Source organism: Somniosus microcephalus, chromosome 16 (assembly GCF_052327205.1).
Source record: "Somniosus microcephalus isolate GS21.2 chromosome 16, FLI_Smic_1.0, whole genome shotgun sequence".
Classification (NCBI taxonomy): Eukaryota; Metazoa; Chordata; class Chondrichthyes; order Squaliformes; family Somniosidae; genus Somniosus; species Somniosus microcephalus.
Genome location: NC_141002.1, coordinates 9479070 through 9494376, shown reverse-complemented (window position 1 = coordinate 9494376; position 15307 = coordinate 9479070). Strand labels below are relative to the sequence as shown.

At 55.2% G+C, this 15307-nt stretch overlaps 1 protein-coding gene across 1 annotated transcript in view; it reads right to left on the bottom strand.

Annotated features, from left to right (window-relative positions):
• Positions 1–15307, bottom strand: part of tmem178bb (transmembrane protein 178Bb) — a 928396-nt gene that overhangs the window by 315400 nt on the left and 597689 nt on the right. The gene's annotated exons all lie outside the window — the stretch shown is intronic.

Sequence of the window (15307 nt, the reverse complement as noted above, 5' to 3'; positions counted from 1 at the left end):
ATGGTACAAAGGGCGGGGCCTGAGGGATCATGGTACAAAGGGCGGGGCCTGAGGGATCATGGTACAAAGGGCGGGGCCTGAGGGAGGCGAGCAGCTGCTGGGAAAGGACGAGGTGGAGCAGGAGAGGGTGCGGACAGTCCCGAGTCTCACACAGCCAGGGGCAGGGCAGGGCAGGGGAACGGACCACGTGAGTCTGAGTTCACACCTCAATCGAACCATTGTTGAGCTGGCAGAGCCCGCCACCTTTACAATGGGAGGGAGTCAGTCGAGTGCAGGCTGACCTCACGGTGATACGAGCACACCACCTGTACACACAGCTCCCTCAGGTCTCACCCCCTCAAACTGCTCACAAAACCCCCGGAACCTCCCTGCGGATTCTCCCGAACAGGCCGCCCTAACTTCCCCCTACACCCACTCTTTCTGTCTAACCCTGTAATTCTATTCCGCCTCTCCTTCCCTCATGCTCCATGTTGATGTATAAAGATTCGCATTTCTGTGGCGCCTCTCACGACTTCAGGACGCCCCATAGCGCTTTACAGCCAATGAAGTACTTTGGAAGTGTAGTCATTGTTGTAACGTAGGAAACGCGGCAGCGAAATTACACACAGCAAGATCCCACAAACAGCAATGTGAAAATGACCAGATCATCTGTTTTAGTGATGTTGATTGAGGGATAAATATTGGCCCAGGACACCGAGGAGAACTCCCCTGCTCTTCTTCAAATAGTGGTTATGGGATCTTTTATATCCACCTGAGAGAGAAGATGGGGCCTCTGTTTAACATCTCATCTGAAAGATGGAACCACCAACAGTGCAGTGCACCCTCTGTACTGTCCCTCCGACAGTGCAGCGCTCCCTCAGTACTGTCCCTCCGACAGCGCAGCGCTCCCTCAGTACTGACCCTCCGACAGTGCAGTGCTCCCTCAGTATTGCACCTCCCACAGTGCAGCACTACCTCAGTACTGTTCCTCCAACAGTGCAGTACTCCTTCAGTCCTGCACCTCCGACAATGCAGCGATCCCTCAGTACTGCCCCACCGACAGTGCAATGCTTCCTCAGTTCTGCACCTCCGACAGTGCAGCGCTCCCTCAGTACTGACCCTCCGACAGTGCAGTGCTCACTCAGTATTGCACCTCCCACAGTGCAGTGATCCCTCAGTACTGACCCTCCGACAGTGCAGTGCTCACTCAGTCCTGCACCTCCCACAGTGCAGCGCTCCCTCAGTACTGCCCCTCCGAGAGTGCAGTACTCCCTCAGTCCTGCAGCTCCGACAGTGCAGCTCTCCCTCAGTACTGCCCCACCGACAGTGCGGCGCTCCCTCAGTGCTGCACCTCCCACAGTGCAGCGCGCCCTCGGTACTGCCCCTCCGACAGTGCAGTGCTCCCTCAGTCCTGTACCTCTGACAGTGCAGCGCTCCCTCAGTACTGCCCCTCCGACAGTGCAGCGCTCCCTCAGTACTGCCCCTCCGACAGTGCAGCGCTCCCTCAGTACCACCTCTCCGACAGAGCAGCGCTACCTCAGTACCGCCCCTTCAACAGTGCCACATTCCCTCCGCACTGGCCCTCCGACAATGCAGCGCTCCCTCAGTACTGCCCCTCCAACAGTGCCACATTCCCTCAGTATTGCCCCTCTGACAGTGCAGCGCTCCCTCAGTCCTGCACCTCCGACAGTGCAGTGCTCCCTCAGTACTGACCCTCCGACAGTGCAGTGCTCCCTCAGTACTGCCCCTTCAACAGTGCGGCGCTCACTCAGTCCTGCACCTCTGACAGTGCAGCGCTCCCTCAGTACTGACCCTCCGACAGTGCAGTGCTCCCGCAGTACTGTCCCTCCCACAGTGCAGCGCTCCCTCAGTACAGCCCCTCCGATAGTGCAGCGCTCCCTCAGTACTACCCCTCCGACAGTGCAGCGCTCCATCAGTACTGATCCTCCGACAGTGCAGCGCTCCCTCAGTACTGCCCCTTCAACAGTGCGGTGCTCCCTCAGTGCTGCACCTCCTGCAGTGCAGCACTCCCTCAGCACTGTCCCTCCGACAGGGCAGCGCTCCCACAGTACTGCCCCACCGACAGTGCGGTGCTCACTCAGTACTGCCCCTCCAACAGCGCAGCGCTCCCTCAGTACTGTCCCTCCGACAGTGCAGCGCTCCCTCAGTGCAGCGCTCCCTCAGTACTGCCCCTGCGACAGTGCAGCGCTCCCTCAGTGCAGCGCTCCCTCAGTACTGCCCCTCCGACAGTGCAGCGCTCCCTCAGTACTGTCCCTCCGACAGTGCAGCGCTCCCTCAGTGCAGCGCTCCCTCAGTACTGCCCCTGCGACAGTGCAGCGCTCCCTCAGTACTGTCCCTCTGACAGTGCCACATTCCCTCAGTACAGCCCCTCCGACAGTGCCATATTCCCTCAGTCCTGCACCTCTGACAGTGCCATATTCCCTCAGTCCTGCATCTCTGACAGTGCAGTGCTCCCTCAGTACTGCACCTCCCACAGTGCAGTGCTCCCTCAGTACTGTACCTCTGACAGTACAGCGCTCCCTCAGTACTGCCCCTCCGACAGTGTAGCGCTCCCTCAGTACCACCTCTCCGACAGTGCAGCGCTACCTCAGTACCGCCCCTTCAACAGTCCCACATTCCCTCTGCACTGGCCCTCTGACAATGCAGTGCTCCCTCAGTCCTGCACCTCTGACAGTGCAGCGCGCCCTCAGTACTGACCCTCCAACAATGCAGTGCTCCCTCAGTACTGCCCCTTCGACAGTGCGGTGCTCATTCAATACTGCCCCTCCGACAGTGCAGCGCTTCCTCAGTACCACCTCTCCGACAGTGCAGCGCTACCTCAGTACCGCACCTTCAACAGTGCCACATTCCCTCAGTATTGCCCCTCTGACAGTGCAGTGCTCCCTCAGTACTGCCCCTCAGACAGTGCAGCGCTCCCTCAGTACTGTCCCACCGACAGTGCAGTGCTCCCTCAGTGCTGCACCTCCCGCAGTGCAGTGCTCCCTCAGTACTGCCCCTCGGACAGCGCAGCGCTCCCTCAGTACTGTCCCACCGACAGTGCAGTGCTCCCTCAGTGCTGCACCTCCCGCAGTGCAGCGCTCCCTCAGTACTGGCCCCCCGAATGTGCAGCGCTCCCTCAGTACTGACCCCCCGAAAGTGCAGCGCTCCCTCAGTATTGCCCCTCCGACAATGCAGCGCTCCCTCAGTACTGCCCCTCCAACAGTGCCACATTCCCTTAGTATTGCCCCTCCGACAATGCAGCGCTCCCTCAGTACTGCCCCTCCGACAGTGCCGCGTTCCCTCAGTACTGTCCCTCCGACAGTGCAGCGCTCCCTCAGTACTGCCCCTCCGACAGTGCAGCGCTCACTCAATACCGCCCCTCCGACAGTGCAGCTCTCCCTCAGTACAGTCCCTCCAACAATGCAGTACTCCCTCAGTCCTGGCCCTCCGACAGTGCAACGCTCCCTCAGTACTACCCCTATGACAATGCAGCGCTCCCTCAGTACTGGTCGTCCGACAGTGCTGCGTTCCCTCAGTACTGCCCGTCTGACAGTGCCGTGTTCCCTCAGTACCGCCCCCCCGACAGTGCAGTGCTCCCTCAGTACTGACCCTCCGACAGTGCGGCGCTCCCTCAGTACTGACCCTCTGACAGTGCCGTCTTCCCTCAGTACCGCCCCTCTGACAGTGCAGTGCTCCCTCAGTACTGCCCGTCCGACAGTGCAGTGCTCCCTCAGTACTGCCCCTCTGACAATGCAGCACTCCCTCAGTACTGCCCCTCCGACAGTGCAGTGCTCCCTCAGTACTGCCCCTCCGACAGTGCAGTGCTCCCTCAGTACTGCCCCTCTGACAGTGCAGTGCTCCCTCAGTACTGCACCTCCGACAGTGCAGCGCTCCCTCAGTACCGCCCCTCCGACAGTGCAGTGCTCCCTCAGTACTGCCCCTCTGACAGTGCAGTGCTCCCTCAGTACTGCACCTCCGACAGTGCAGCGCTCCCTCAGTACTGCACCTCCGACAGTGCAGTGCTCCCTCAGTACTGACCCTCTAACAGTGCAGCGCTCCCTCAGCACTGCCCCTCCGACAGTGCAGTGCTCCCTCAGTACTGACCCTCTGACAGTGCAGCGCTCCCTCAGCACCGCCCCTCCGACAGTGCAGTGTTCCCTCAGTACTGCACCAGAGCGTCAGCCTAGATTTTGTGCTCAAGCCTCTGGAGTGGAGCTCAAAACCACAACCTCTGACTCAGAGGGCTTCAGGTGTAGTGAGTTTGAACTGGGCCTCGTGACAATTTTTGTTTCTTGTTGGGCCAGGTCTTACTCTGTACATTTGTCCCAGTTATTAATAGTTACGTCGCAATGATGGAGCGGGATTCATTTACCCATTAAAATCGAGCGCTGGTGCGGAATTGCTCAGTCTGGCCGAGGCTGTCAATATTTAATAATCTATTCCAACTGCGATCAATGACTCTGCTCCAGTTCAGTAATCGCCCTTCACCAACGTTTGATTGAAGCGGCTTAAATAGTCCGACCATTGTTTTCTCTTGACATGTCTCAGGCCACCTCCCCACTCCTGAATACAGAAACAAACCACCCCGCCAAAGAACCCCTCGGAAACGCTGAGAAATGCGAGTCATTTTCTGGCTTTGATCGACCGCTGACTGCGGGTCAGATACACCATGCGCGTCATCAGCGAGCGCCTGCTCGCCACCCACCAGCGTCTGCTCACCGCTAACGTGCGCCCGCTTACCATCTACGCATGCCCGTTCACCAACAACGAACGTTTACTCACCACCAACCAGCGCCCGCCTAGTGCGCGAAGTCGTCGCCGGCCGCATGACGTTTGAAGCGTGGTGTTTCTGTTTGAGATAGTCTGCCAGGGTTTGTTCACTGACCACAGTGAGTGAACAGATAGACACCGTTTCCTCCACCTCCTGCTGCCTCAAAGGTCGCAATATCCTATCGGGTTCGGTCCCGCTGGCCCTGCCTGCCCTCTGGTACCATTCTTCACAGGTAACCCCAGGCACTGAGTGCCAGCATCTATTATACCATGAGGGGTGCGCACACACGCACACGCCTAGTCACACACACACGCCTAGACACATGCACACACATACACTCACAGGCATACACACATACATGCGCACACACATAGACGTACACACACACTTATTTGAGGCCCCTATTGTCTTGTTCTGGGGTACTTGTAGCATTGAGGTTGAGTTCCATGTGCTATCTGTACTCTCTCTTGGGAATATAAATACTGTGGCTACAAGAGCAGGCCAGAGGCTGGGAATTCTGCGGAGAGTATCTCACCTCCTGACTCCCCAAAGCCTTTCCACCATCTACAAGGCACAAGTAAGGAGTGTGATGGAATACTCTCCACTTGCCTGGATGAGTGCAGCTCCAACACTCAAGAAGCTCGACACCATCCAGGGCAAAGCAGCAACTTGATTGGCACCCCATCCACCATCTTAAACATTCACTCGCTCCACCACCGGCGTACCGTGGCTGCAGTGTGTACCATCTACAAGATGCACTGCAGCAACTCGCCAAGGCTTCTTCATCAGCACCTCCCAAACCCACGACCTCTTCCACCTAGAAGGACAAGGGCAGCAGGCGCTTGGGAACATCACCACCTCCAAGTTCCCCTCCAAATCACACACCATCCTGACTTGGAAGTATATCGCCGATCCTTCATCGTCGCTGGGTCAAAATCCTGGAACCCCCTACCTAACAGCACTGTGGGAGTACCTTCACCACACGGACTGCAGCGGTTCAAGATGGCGGCTCACCACCACCTTCTCAAGGGCAACTAGGGATGGGCAATAAATGCTGGCCTCGCCAGCAACGCCCACATCCCAGGAACAAATAAAAAAACTCCCTCTCTGGGGGGTGGCTCAGTGTGAGTCATTGGCAGCAACTTAAAGGGGCAGGCCAGCAAGATCAGTACAGCACGGCGCAGCAGTGGGGTGCAGAGCCCCCGGTTTGCAGACTCCTCCATGGAGTCTTTATTGGCCTGGGTAATTTGGCAATGAGGCAAGGAAGTCAACTACCGCAGGCACAGTGGAAGGAGGTGGGCCTGAAGGCCATCTCCAACACCCCTGCGCACGGCATGGGAACAGCAGGAGGCCATTCAGCCCATCGAGCACGTTCCGCCATTCAATTAGATCATGGCTGATCTGTATCTTAACTCCATCTACCCGCTTTGGTTCCTTAACCCTTAATACCCATGCCTAACAAAAATCCATCGATCTCCGTTTTAAAATTTTCAATTGACCCCCAGCCTCAATACGATAGCAAAATACTGCAGATGTTGGAAATCCGAAATAACAACAGAAAATGCTGGAAAAACTCAGCAGGTCAGGCAACATCCGTGGAGAGAAATTTGAGTTGATGTTTCGGGTCGAACCCTTCTTCAAAACTGGAAAGAAAAGAAAATAGATCGAAGGCAGGGCTGCGATCGGACAAAAGAAGTGAAAGAAACAAAAGAGCTAGACGAGATGGTAATAGGCTGAGATTAGGTGTAAAGTGTACTGGCAGGGCAAGAGATAGCTGCCAGGTGTGAGAGAGAAACAAAAGGAAAGAGGGGGGGGGGAAAGGAGTGGAAAAATTACAAGAAAAAATGTGTAATCGGGGCCGAGGTTATGATCTGAAATTGTTGAACTCGATATTGAGTCCGGCAGGCTGCAGAGTGCCTAATCGGAAGATGAGGTGCTGTTCCTCGAGTTTACGTTGAGCTTCCGTGGAACAATGCAAGAGGCCAAGGACGGTGAGGTCCGAGTGGGAATGGAGCGGTGAATTAAAATGACAGGCGACCGGAAGCTCGGGGTCACCCTTACGGACTGAACGGAGGTGTTCCGCAAAGCGGTCACCCAATCTGCGTTTGGTCTCCCCAATGTAGAGGAGACCGCATCGTGAGCAGCGAATACAGTATACTAGATTGCGAGAAGTACAAGTAAATCGCTGTTTCACCTGGAAGGGGTGTTTGGGGTCCTGGACAGTGGGAAGGGGGGAGGTATAGGGGCAGGTGTTACATCTCCTGCGCTTGCACGGGAAGGTGCCAGGCGAGGGGGAAGGGCTGTTTGGGGTGATAGAGGAGTGGACTAGGGTGTCTCGGAGGGAGCGGTCCCTACGGAATGCTGAAAGGGGAGGGGGAGATACGTTTGGTGGTGGGATCACTTTGGATGTAGCGGAAATGCCGGAGGATGATCCGTTGAATGTGGAGGCTGGTGGGGTGAAAGGTGAGGACAAGGGGAACCCTATCGTGGTTCCGGGAGGGAGGGGCAGGGGTGAGGGCAGAAGTGCGGGAGATAGAACTGACACGGTCGAGGGCAGTGTCAACCACGGTAGAGGGGAATCCTCGGTTGCGGAAAAAGGAAGACATGTCGGAAGCACTGGTGTGGAAGGTGGCATCGTCAGAGCAGATACGGCGGAGACGGAGAAACTGGGAGAATGGAATAGAGTCCTTACAGGAAGCAGGGTGGGAGGAAGTGTAGTCCAGGTAGCTGTGGGAGTCAGTGGGCTTGTAGTGAATATTGGTCGATAACCTATCCCCAGAGATGGAGACGGAGAAGTCAAGGAAGGGAAGGGAAGAGTCAGAGATGGACCATGTGAAGGTGAGGGAAGGGTGGAAATTGGAGGCAAAGTGAATGAAATTGTCAAGTTCGGGGCGAGAGCAGGAAACGGCACCGATACAGTCATCAATGTATCGGAAAAAGAGGTGAGGGAGGGGACCTGAGTAGGACTGGAACAAAGATTGTTCCACATAGCCCACGAAAAGGCAGGCATAGCTAGGACCCATGCGGGTACCCATGGCAACACCTTTGATTTGGAGGAAATGAGTGGAGTTAAAGGAGAAGTTGTTCAATGTGAGAACAAGTTCAGCCAGGCGGAGGAGGGTCATGGTGGATGGGGACTGGTCGGGCCTCTGTTCAAGGAAGAAGCGAGCGCCCCCAGGCCATCCGGGTGGGGGATGGAGGTGTAGAGGGATTGTACGTCCATGGTGAAAAGGAAGCGGTTGGGGCCAGGAAACTGGAAACTGTTAAAGTGGCGGAGGGCGTCCGAAGAGTCACGGATGTAGGTGGGAAGACACTGGACAAGGGGAGAAAAGATAGAGTCAAGATAAGAAGAGATAAGTTCCGTGGGGCAAGAACAGGCTGAAACGATGGGTCTACCAGGGCAGTCCTGTTTGTGGATCTTGGGAAGGAGGTAGAAGCGGGCTGTGCGGGGTTGGGGAACTATGAGGTTGTTGGCAGCGGGGGGGGAAGATCTCCAGAGGAGATGAGGTCAGTGACAGTCTTGGAAATGGTGGTTTGATGTTCGGTAGTGGGGTCACGGTCCAGGTGGAGGTAAGAGGAGGTGTCGGAGAGCTGGCGTTCAGCTTCCGCTAGGTAGAGGTCAGTACGCCAAACAACAACAGCACCACCCTTGTCAGCGGGTTTAATGACAATGTCAGGGTTGGATCTAAGAGAATGGAGTGCTGCAAGTTCAGAGGGAGGTAGGTTGGAGTGAGTGAGGGGAGCAGAGAAATGGAGACGGCCGATGTCACGGCGGCAGTTAGCGATGAAAAGATCTAGAGAGGGTAAGAGGCCAGGGGGAGGGGTCCAGGTAGAACGGGAATTCTGTGTGGTAAACCACTTTTATCGTTCACTATCGTTACACTATAGTTATCACTGTTGTATTGTTATCACCGTTCTCACTGTTGTATCACTATACGAGGTCGCCTCTTGTCGCGCTGTTATACCTGGGCTGACCACCTCCGACTCCGCCCATGGCTCCATCTACCTGCCCAGGTATAAAGGTAGTCGACTGGCTGGTATTCCTCCTTGTTGGACCCGATCACCCACGAGGGTGGGCTCTGTTATTTAGTCAATAAAAACCTTTAGTTACGTTCCTAACTCGTCGCTTTTTATTGGACGAATTGATAGGTATATCAATTTTATTGACTAAATTTTAAAGATGTTTGCTACTGACCAGCCAGGAGCCCTCCCAGAAGCACAGCCACAGCAGCCTTCAGACACCGGGCTACACCAGCCACGCCAGCCGGCTTGGCTGCAAGCCCTCAAACCACCGTACCTGGATCTAAACCCACAGGCAGCAAACTCAGCCCTCAACTTCAAACACTGGCTGGACTGCTTCGAATCCTACCTGGAAGAATCCGGCGTCCCGCAGAGATCCAAACTAAGACTTCTGAACGCCCAAGCGAGCCCGAGAGTATACGCACTCATCCAGGACACGACTACATACGAGGCCGCTATCAACCTACTGAAACAGCAGTACCGGAGCCCGGTAAATTACATGTGCACCAGGCACCTCCTAAGATCCCGCCCGCAACAGCCAGGAGAGTCTGTAGCTGAATTTTTACGGGCGCTAAGAGCACTCGGCAGGAACTGTGACTTTAAAGCGGTGACGGCTGTTGAAAATACGGAAGATAATATCCGCGATGCCTTTGTGAAAGGCCTACGGTCCGACTACTCACGGCAAAGACTGCTTGAAGCTAAAGACCTCGACCTGGACAAAGCTGAAGCCCTCGCTCTCTCCCTAGAGGTGGCCCATCAGGACCAGGAGGCGTTTTCCAGGTACTGCTCGCGACCCTGGGACTCGGGCCCGACCCCTACCGCAATACCCTTCGCAGCGCCGCCCCCGGGACCTACCTCAGCGTCGGCGTCCCGGACCCGACCGGGCCCGCCACCCCCGGTACCGGCTCCAACATCGGGCACCCGCGATCGGGCCGCCGGCTGCTTCTTTTGCGGCCAGGAGAAGCACCCGAGGTCGCGCTGCCCAGCCAGGAACTCTACCTGCTCAACCTGCAGGAAGAAAGGCCACTTCTCTAAGGCCTGCAGGAGCGGATCTTCAGAGGCCAGCAGTGCCTCATGCGAACTGTGGGGGCGGCCATCTTCTTTCACGGCAACTGAGGCCAGCATCCCCACACGTGAGTCATGGGGGCGGCCAACTTTGATCAAGGCAACCGACCCCAATAGTGCCTCATGTGAGTTATGGGGGCAGCCACCTTCTCCGCCATTTTGTCCTACCTCGTGGGAGACGCCATTTTACCCACCACGCCCGACTGCCACCGGGCCCCCGGACCCGACGACCGCCTCGCCCGCAGACGACAACGACTCGCTTACCTACACACTAGCCTCCGTCACTCTGGATCAAGCCCGCCCACACCACCTGTCCAAGTCGATGATGGACATCAAAGTAAACGGACACGCCACGACCTGCCTGTTCAACAGCGGAAGCACGGAGAGCTTCATCCACCCAGATACGGTGAGCCACTACTCCCTCCCTGTCCTGCCAACGCGCAACCGAATCTCGATGGCATCGAGGTCCCACGCCACGGACATTAGCGGCTACTGTGCTGTGACCTTGTTGGTTAAGGGCACAGAGTATAAAAATTTTAAACTCCTCGTCCTCCCCCAGCTCTGCGCTGCCGTCCTACTAGGGCTGGACTTCCAATCCCACCTCCAAAGTGTAACCCTAGCATACGGTGGACCCCTCCCCCCTCTCACAGTCGACAACCAGCGAATGTTAAACCGCCCACCGCGTAACACCTGCAGCCTATCCACCCTCAAGGTGCCGCCACCTTCCCTGTTCGCTAACCTCACCCCCGACTGCAAACCCGTCGCTACCAAGAGCAGGCGGTACAGCGCTGGGGACAGAGCTTCCATTAGCTCTGAGGTGCAGCGTCTCCTGAAGGAGGGCATCATCGAGGGGAGCAACAGCCCCTGGCGTGCCCAGGTCGTGGTCGTTAAGACCGGCGATAAAAATCGCCTGGTCATCGACTACAGCCAGACCATAAACAGATACACCCAGCTGGACGCATACCCCCTTCCCCGCATATCTGACATGGTCAATCAGATTGCACAATACCGCGTATTCTCGACCATCGACCTTAAGTCGGCCTACCACCAGCTCCCTATCCACCCCGAGGACCGCCAGTACACCGCCTTCGAGGCGAATGGGTGCCTATACCACTTCCTTAGGGTCCCCTTCGGTGTCACCAACGGGGTCTCGGTCTTCCAAAGGGAGATGGACCGGATGGTTGACCAGAACGGACTGCAGGCCACATTCCCCTATCTAGATAACGTCACCATCTGCGGCCGCGACCGGCAGGACCACGACGTGAATCTGGAGAAATTCCTCCGTACAGCCCAACGGCTGAACCTCACCTACAATAAGGAGAAATGTGTGTTTAACACCTCGCGCCTTGCCATCCTTGGCTGTGTAGTAGAGAACGGACTCATCGGCCCCGACCCCGAAAGAATGCGTCCCCTCATGGAGCTACCACTCCCCCACTGCCCTAAGGCACTTAAGAGAACCCTGGGGCTCTTCGCCTACTATGCCCAATGGGTGCCCAATTATGCGGACAAAGCCAGACCCCTCATGAAGTCCACATCCTTCCCCCTCACGGAGGAAGCGTGCGCGGCCTTCTCCCTCATCAAGGGAGACATAGCCAAGGCCACAATGTACGCAGTGGATGAGTCCATCCCCTTCCAAGTGGAGAGCGATGCATCCGACTTCGCCCTAGCCGCTACCCTTAACCAGGAGGGGAGGCCGGTGGCCTTCTTCTCGAGGACCCTACAGGGCCCCGAGATCCGACACTCGTCGGTCGAGAAGGAAGCCCAGGCAATTGTGGAGGCGGTACGGCGCTGGAGGCATTACCTGGCAGGCAAACGATTTACCCTCCTCACCGACCAACGTTCGGTTGCTTTCATGTTTAATAACAAGCTGAGGGGCAAAATCAAGAATGACAAGATCTTGAGGTGGAGAATCGAGCTATCCACCTACGATTATGATATCTTGGACCGGCCAGGTAAGCTGAACGAACCCCCTGATGCTCTTTCACGAATTACATGCGCCAGCGCGCATATTGATAGACTTCAGACCCTCCACAACGACCTCTGCCACCCCGGGGTCACCAGACTTTACCATTTCATTAAGGCCCGCAACCTGACCTACTCCATCGAGGAGGTCAGGACCATGACCAGGAACTGCCAGACCTGCGCCAAGTGCAAACCGCACTTCTATAGGCCGGACAGAGCAAGCCTGATCAAGGCCACCCGCCCCTTCGAGCGCCTGAGCATCGACTTTAAGGGGCCTCTACCGTCATCTGACCGCAATGTGTACTTCCTCAACATCGTTGATGAGTACTCCCGTTTCCCTTTTGCCTTCCCCTGCCCAGACATGACCAGTACCACGGTCATCAAGTGCCTGAACGACCTCTTCGCCTTGTTCGGGTTCCCGAACTATATACATAGTGACCGGGGCTCCTCCTTCATGAGTGAGGAACTCCGTCAGTTCCTACTAGCGAGAGGTATTGCAGCAAGTAGGACCACCAGCTACAACCCCCGAGGGAACGGCCAGGTGGAAAGAGAGAACGCGACGGTATGGAAGGCCGTCCTCTTAGCCTTAAAGTCTAAGGGCCTCCCAACCTCCCGCTGGCAGGAAGTCCTCCCGACAGCGCTGCACTCCATCCGGTCACTACTTTGCACTGCCGTTAACGCCACCCCCCATGAACGAATGTTTGTTTTCCCCAGGAAGTCGACTACGGGAACCACTCTACCAACCTGGCTGACCTCTCCGGGGCCCGTCTTGCTGCGAAAGCACGTGAGGGCCCATAAAACAGACCCCCTGGTCGAGAGGGTGAACCTCCTGCACGCCAACCCCCAGTACGCCTACGTGGCTTACCCAGACGGGCGGGAGGACACTGTCTCCTTACGAGACCTCGCACCCTCGGGCACTCCGGAGACACCACCCTTACCCCCCCCCACCACCCCCCCAATTCCAGCCCAGGTAGACGGCATGCCGGAACCCCACGAGCCTTCGCCGACCACGCAGACACCAGCACTAACACCGGATAATGCAGCACCGCCGCTGCGACGATCGGAGAGGCTTACGAGGCCTCCGGACAGACTGACATACCAGAACTGGTAGTACACTTCACCCCGCCGGACTCAAATCTAAACAAGGGGTGAATGTGGTAAACCACTTTTATCGTTCACTATCGTTACACTATAGTTATCACTGTTGTATTGTTATCACCGTTCTCACTGTTGTATCACTATACGAGGTCGCCTCTTGTCGCGCTGTTATACCTGGGCTGACCACCTCCGACTCCGCCCATGGCTCCACCTACCTGCCCAGGTATAAAGGTAGTCGACTGGCTGGTATTCCTCCTTGTTGGACCCGATCACCCACGAGGGTGGGCTCTGTTATTTAGTCAATAAAAACCTTTAGTTACGTTCCTAACTCGTCGCTTTTTATTGGACGAATTGATAGGTATATCATTCTGCAAGCGGGAGAAAGGGTCAGTCATGTGGGGGGAAGACTCCTGACCAGAGAAGTGGGCACGGAGACGAAGGCGGTGGAAAAAGAGCTCAACATCGTGCCGAGCTCAAAATTCATTGAGGTGGGGGTGTAAGGGGATGAAGCTCAGGCCTTTGCTGAGGACTGATCATTTGGGGTCAGAGAGTGGAAGGTCAGAGGGGATGGTGAAAACGCGGCAGGGGGTGAGATTGGGAGAAGGGATGGGGTCAGAGGAAAGTGAAGGGGAAGAAGGTTCCGGAGGGGCGTTGGTGTCCAAGAGTTGATGAAGCTTGCGATCCTTGACACCTGAAAGGAAGAAAAAAAGTTTTTTGTTGAAGCTTCGGATGAGTCGAAGGAAGAAATGGAACTGTGGACCCGGACAGCTTTGAGATAGAGTGCGCCAGTGTTGCTGAAGAGAGAGGTCGAGAGTGTTCATGTGGCGCCGCATGGCGTTGAGCGTGGATCTCAGGATGCGGCGAGCGCAGTAGTTCGAGGAACGATGAATATCTTGGAGATATTTGTAATCCTGGGTGGATCCGAAGCATGAAGGGTGGAAGTTTAGTTGGAATCCACGTGGAATAAGTCGGAACCGGAGACAGTTGCTGAGGAAAATGATGTGGCTGTGAAACCGAGTCTTGGCAGATACCTGATCAAACACGAGAAGGGAAACTGAAAGTAATGAAGATGAACAAGGTTGAAGAGCCAAACGGAGATCCCGTCGAAGAGAAGAGCAGAACTTCTTCAAGGTAGGCATTCCTAGAAGAGGTGTGGCAGTGAACCAAACACTAGTACGATAGCAAAATACTGCAGATGTTGGAAATCCAAAATAACAACAGAAAATGCTGGAAAAACTCAGCAGGTCAGGCAACATCCGTGAAGAGAAATTTGAGTTGACGTTTCAGGTCAATAGCTCTTTGGGGGAGAGAGTTCCAGATTTCCACTACCCTTTGTGTGAAGAAGTGCTTCCTGACATCACCCCTGAACGGCCTAGCTCTAATTTTAAGGTTATGCCCCCCTTGTTCTGGACTCTCCCACCAGAGGGAATAGTTTCTCCCTATCTACCCCATCAACTCCTTTAATCATCTTAAACACCTCAATTAGATCACTCCTTAATCTTCTATACTTGAGGGAATACAAGCCTCGTCTATGCAACCTGTCATCTTAATTTAACTCTTTTAGCCCCGGTATCATTGTCCCTTCCCCTCCCTCACCCTTTCTTTCATTGGTGAGTGGTCTTTACTCACAGTGCCACCTGAAAGTGACTAGCAGAAGCCCATACTATAGCAGTAATTGCTACATCTACATCTGCTACATACTACATCTGGTGTCACTCCCATTAAGGAATGATTACTGACACTCGGTGCTATTCCACACGGTGCCAAGGCCAGAGCCTTCACACTGTGCACTTTGTTCTCCAAGCAACATTAACCAACACCAGACAGCAGTCACTAGGAGTGCGAGTCCCAGGCTCTGGCCTTTCACCCTATACGAGGAGGCCCTGGAACTCCTGGGGAGTCAAACAGGAGAAGCAGTGGGTGACGGGGCTGTAGGTGTCAGCCGCAGCTCAATGTTAGTGCAGTGCTGAGGGAGTGCTGCACTGTCGGAGGTGCTGTCTTTCAGATGAGGCATTTAACCGAGGCCCCGTCTACCCTCTCAGATGGACGTAAATGATCCCTCGGTACTGTTTTGAAAAGGAGCAGGGGAGTTCTCCTGGTGTCCTGCACAATATTTATCCCTCAACCAACATCACTAAATCCAATAATCTGATCATTTATCTCATTTCTGTATGTGAGACCTTATTGTGCACAAATTGGCTGCTGTGTTTCCTACATTACAACAGTGATTGCACTTCAACAGTACTTCATTGGATGTAAAGCGCTTTGGGATGTCCTGAGGTCATGAAAGTCGCTATATAAATGCAAGTCCTTTCTTTGGATACTTTAGAATGCACAATGGTTATCAACTGATCAACATGGAAGTAAAGAGATTGGGAAATGCACAATGATGGAGTGTGTTAAGTGAGAAGA